Here is a 6,012-nt window from a genome sequence, read left to right as displayed (position 1 = left end):
TTTTTTGGTGCACTATTTTAAGCCCAATTATCAGTGCACATATCATTTTCCCTATTGTAAGTCATTGATTTTTATTTTACTTTTATAATACATAGCAGCAAACATGATTGGACTGTATTTTTTAAATAAATAAATATGTAAATAATTGTTTCTCTTTTGCTCAGGGGGTAATATGCCAGCAGAGTCACAATAAGTATTTTCCAAATTTTTGACACACCAAGCCCAAAAGGTTCGCCATCACTGGTCTAATTTATGACTGATTGTTTGAATCCTGTGGTTGTACACTATTAACCCAAGGGTCCCTGAACTGAGGACTGTCATCTTGGTGTAACCACCCCATTCCACTTAGGCTGTCTGGTCTCTGCTGAAGAGGTCTGTTGGATCTTCTCTCTCTAGAGCTTGCTTATCAGAGGCTAGATATTAGGCAGATATCTGGTGGAAGCGTGAGTCTTGGGTGTATTATCATACCTTTAGGGAGTGCAATCTGAAGCCTGCTGTAGACTTCTTATAGGTTCATAGGTTCATACTAGGCTATCTGCCCTAGGGCATTTATAAGCCTAGCCAGAGTGTGTTTGGCTTTTGCCACCCATTTTAAATGAATTTTGTTATGCCCTTTTTCGAGGTTAGTATACTGTGCCTCTGTCTAACAGTGACACAGAAGTGATACCCGGGGTAAACCTACTATCTCCCATCCACTCATCAAGATTCCTCTTGAAGAGAGTCAATGAGGGACTCTACCTAACCTGGACTGGGATTTTATTCCAGAGTGAAGAGAGCCTCTGGGTTATGAATCTGTCCCTCCAGCATGTCCTATTTATTTCAGTGCTGAGGTTCAAGTCTCTCGAGCGCGTAGCTCGATGGGATTTGGATTTTCTGAGGTGCAGCATGTCCGTTAATTCCGGGTTGCACATGGCTTTATATGTCAGGCATAGATCGCCTCTAAGTAGGCGGTATGCCACTGAGTAGAGCTGGAGTTTCTTTAACCTGGCAGCATATGGCATCTGTTTGAGCCCTTTGATCCTCTTGGTGAGGTACTTTTGGGGTCTTTCCAGTTGCTGCAGGTGTCTGGTAAGGTACATCCCAAAAGGGGCATTCTACTCAATTATGGGCCTGATGAGGGATGAGTAAAGAGCCACGATGACCTCCCCTGATCTAGATGTGAATCCCTTCATGATTAGGTGGGCTATATAAAATGTTTTTCTAACCACTTTGGCCACGTGGTTGTCAAATGAGAAATTGCTATCAACTTGGGTCCCCAGGTCCCTAATTACTTCTTCTGTACTTAATGGATTACCACCTATGTGGTTATTTGTGGGCACTTTGTTTTTGCCAAAGGGGATGACTATACACTTTCTGGCATTTAGCTTGAGGCCATGACTCTGGCACCAGTTGTCTGTTTCTATGAGGCCCTTTTGTAGGATGCTTGTGTCGGCTGGAGAGTCTATTATGGCGCCCAGTTTGCAGTCATCTGCGAACTTGGTCAGCCACAGTCCTTCCGTGTTAGCCTGTACCTCCGAGAAATATATACTGAACAAGAGAGGTCCCAGGACTGAGCCTTGTGGGACGCCACTTGTAACTGGTTTGGAGTCTGACATGGCTCCAGCAATTCTAACCATGTGGGTTCTGTCCTTGAGCCAGTTTGCAACCCATCTAGTGACATAGGGGTTTATATTTAAGCTGGTGAGCTTATCTATAATGCCCGAGTGGGGTGTTGTATCGAAAGCTTTTGCAAGGTCCAGGTAGGCTGTGTGGACCACCTTCCCCCTCATCAATGGCCTTGGTGACTGCTTCAAAGAAATCGACCAAGTTTAAGAGGCAGGATCTGCCCTTATCAAAGCCAGACTGGATAGGATCCAGTATCTGTAGGTCCCCAATATCTTTATTTATGAGGTCCATGATGATCCTTTCCATAGCTTTGCAGACCAAGCTAGTCAAGCTTATGGGGTGATAGTTTCCAGGATCCGTTGAGGCACCACCTTTGTGGAGAGGGACCACTGTTGCTGTACGCCACTCTTTGGGTACATATCCTGTAGTAAGGCTGAGATTGAACAGTAGTTTTATGTTTGGGTTTAGTTCTTCTTGGAGTTCATGTAGGACGCAGCCCGGGACACCATCTGGTCCCATTGATGCTGTGTTTTTTGCTTTGGAGAGGGCGGCTCTTACCTGAGCATCTGAGATGTCAGGGGGGCAGCACTCTGCTGGGATAGATATTTGCCATTTTGGTGGGGAAGGGGGGAGAAGTTTGCGCTGAAACTGACAGCTAGGATGTTGGCAATGTCTGTGGGTTCGGTGTATTTTTTGTCATTTTGGACTCATTCTGAGCATATCTGGAAATTCCCACCCAGGTTCCTAACATAACTAAAGAAAGCCTTGTGATTATCCTTAGTGTCCTGTGCAATTTTTCTCTCGAAGCTGGCCTTAGACGATTTTATGAGTGCCCATAGTTTTTTGCTAATACTGATCAGAGATGCCTTCCCTTTTTGGGATTTTGCTCTATCATGTAGTAGCTTCCTCCTTCTATTGTATAGTTTGTTTATGGCTGGGGTCCACCAGACAGGCCGCCTAACTTTGGAGGATTGGGTCTTGGTTTTATTTGGGATTGCTTAATCCATGCATTCCTGAACGTGTTCATAGAATGCGTTTATAAAGGATTCTGCGGTCTGGGCCGTATTTTCCACAGGCCCGGGGGCCTTGAAGGATTCCACCTCGGTTTTGACGAGTGTGAAATTTGCTTTAGAGAAGTTTTTCACTGTAGTTTTCTGGGCAGGGGCTGGGGTCGGGATGTGACTATCTAGTGAGATTAGTTTATGGTCTGATCTTACCAGTGAGGGATACACTTCTGGTCTGGAGCATAGAGTCCCCATGTTGGTGATGAGCAGGTCCAGTATGTTTTCCCCTCTTGTGGGAGTGGCAACAAGTTGTTCCATAGCATTTGAGTTTATCAATTCTAGGAAACTTTGGGCTAGGGTGTTGGAGCTAGAGTAATGCTCCCAGTCTATGTTAGGGTAGTTGAAGTCGCCCAGTATAATGGTGTTTGGAGAGACCTTCATATTTTCCAGTGTTCTCAGGAAGGCCGAGTGGGGTTCCTGGGTTTGGGAGGGTGGTCTGTAGCAGGCTATAAACTGGAAGGCAGTTTTACCCACTGTTAGTTGCACATGGATAGTCTCTGATGCTTCGTGCTGTGCCACCAACCTGGAGGTGTGGGTATCTTTGTGAATATTGATACTCCCCTCCTTTTGTGGTTCGGTCCAAGTTTTGGGGCGAAAAACATGGTATGAGGTATAACCTGGTAGTGCTGGGGTGCTCTCGGGAGCCTTGAACCAGGTTTCTGTTACTGCACAGATATCGATGTTCTCCATGCTAAGGAGAGTTTCGAGTGCGTGCATCCTGAGGTTTAGACTTCTGGCGTTGAGTAGCATTACTCTTAGTTTCTTATCCCTTGTGATACCTATGGAGGTGGGTTTGTCTTTTGAGCCTTGCCTAAAAAAGGCACTATGGGGGTGGCAAGAGCCTTTGCCAATATCCAAAAGCCCAGGGGTGACAGGTGCAAGCCGTCCCTAGCGAAGCATCATGGCTTGTTGAGCATGTCATCCCAGGCAGACAGGCATTAGATCCCCTTTGAATGACACCAATACTTAAGTCAGTTGTTGAAATTGATCATCTTGTCTTCATATTGTGGCATCATTCTTGGTGAGGGTAAGATGCTACTCGAGATCAGGGTCATACCGGCCTGGGCTACATGCTCAGAGAGCTCCTCTATGTCTCTTTTTATGTAGTCCAGGGAGGTACGTCTCGGGTCATTCACACCAGCATGGACAATGACTGGGTCATATTTGTACTTGCCTTGGAGTGACCTGAGTGCTTGTGTTATGTGGCGGATCCTAGCCCCCGACAGGCAGCTCACCATGACCTTCTCCTTGTTCAGCCTGGTGAGCGGGACGTCAGTGTGCCTGACGATAGAGTCACCTATTACAAGTGTATCAGGTGTGTTGTTTAGCCTTAACGGCTGTGACTGTTCGGCACACTGGCTTTGTGAGCTATGTGTTGCACGTGTTTTGTTTTGGGGTAGCGGTTGCTTGGGTGTCTGCTTTGGAGGTCTCTGCTGCTTAGGCAGATTTTTATTTAGAGCCTCCGAGTATGTTTTTGTGTGTTTATGTGTTTGGTTTGCTGTCGTGGTAGGTCTATGTGAGACTGGAATTGTAGTGACTGTGGTTTCCTTCTCCTCCTGACTGGTTATGCCAGTACTGAGTTGAGAGAGCTTAGCCTCCAGTTTGGCTATATGGTTGCATCTCTCACATGTGTTGGAATTTGTTGGGAGGAGGAGAGGGTTGTCTGTGTACATGAGGCAGTTGTAACATTGCCTCAAGATTCCCAGATTCACCAGCTGGACCAGAGAGGAGATTGACAACTGACCTTTGGACATGCTAGAATAGTATTGGGAATTCCTTTATAATTGAAAAAAGGGGCCAATGGGGAACAAAGTACTCAAGGGGAGTTTGTGAGGGTGTAGTGCTTTTAATTTTTTAGTGCTGACTTATATAATTGCTTTAGTGAGCAAGTGCCAGGCTTTAGAGTAGGAATAGGGTGTTTATTATGAGAACTAGATCAGTTCTAAGGGAAAAAGTAAAGAGCAGACTTTGTGGAACCGAGAATGGTTTAAACCCAATTAAGCAGCGCTGCCCGATGCTGCGCTATGCTCAAAATCGCACAAAGCCGCGCTAAAGTGGGTTTTATACAGGGGGACTTGAAAGAGCTAGAAATTGGCCCAAAACAGCCAATAGACTACCAGATTCTTGTGCTGGGAACACTCCTCCAGGGATAGATAGGCTGCTCCAAGCTCCCCACTGCCACTGGTGAACAAAGAAGCCTCCCTTTATCCAAGAAAGGAAATGGGCTACACAGGAACTTTCCAAAAGTCCAGAATACAGTAAGCTTCTCTCCAGCATGTGGTTCCTTTGGCTTGCATGAGATTATGCATCATTTCATTGTCCCAAAACAGCCAGTACAAATCTGTCTCTTACTTGGTTTTGCATGATACCATGCATAAGTTTATCTCTATGTGTAGTAAAGGCTATGGGAGTCTTTCAAATTCTAGTTCTTATAAGGAAACTAGTGTCACTAAGGCCACTGTCTCAGAAATAATCAAGGCTAATGAGTACACTACTCCCATATTTCCTTGGATGAACCGTCCTTTAGAGTGACCATTGATCTTATTAAGGAACAACTTAGACTAGCTTGAAGTCCCTATTCAAAGACTCATAAATGTCTTGCAGATTTTCTGGAGATGTCTGAAGTGACTTGAGTTATTACAATTGTGAAACTAATCATTAATGATGCCATATGAGCAGCCTGGAGGTACTCAAATTCCACCCCTTTAGCTTTTAAAACTGTAGATGCCCTCTACAAATCCATCTCTAGGCAAAACAAATAACAAGCATTATAGTGCTAACTGCTATGTGTTCTCTTTGATCCAACATGTCACAGACACCACAATATTTTGTCACCTTGCCATCTGAACAGGAGTCTAAAACTTTGAATATATGTAGCAAGAATGTTTACCCCTCTGCCATATTAGGGATTTTGGCCCTTAGCTCTTCAGCTCACTTTTCCAGTTCCACCTCTACCTGATCAGAAAGTGTCTTGATAAGCTTGAGGACTTCCTAGACACTGGGATCAGTGAAACACCCAGTAAAGACACTGCATATAGCTTATATAGTGGGCTATCACATATCCTGCTGAAAAACTGTACAAATGCTCTGCTAGGGTTGGAGGCTGATGTGTGTGCTGGTTCTTCTTTATTTGTCATTGAATTAAGTGCTCAGGAACAAAAAGCTGGATGACAATTTCCTAGGGAAAGAGGACTCTGGCCAGCCCATCAGTACTTGCTTGATATCTTCCTGTAGAGCAAAGAAGTCCTCTCCATTGTGCAGAGCCTTAATGTTCCCCATATTTCCTTTACTTTCTTTCCCCTTTAAACCTAGTCACCCTCAAAAGAAAAGGCATCCTTGGTAG

This window comes from Protopterus annectens, chromosome 9.part0 (assembly GCF_019279795.1).
Source record: "Protopterus annectens isolate FY-2018-M chromosome 9.part0, PAN1.0, whole genome shotgun sequence".
In the NCBI taxonomy this organism is placed as follows: domain Eukaryota; kingdom Metazoa; phylum Chordata; order Ceratodontiformes; family Protopteridae; genus Protopterus; species Protopterus annectens.
Note: the sequence above shows the minus strand (reverse complement) of the source record.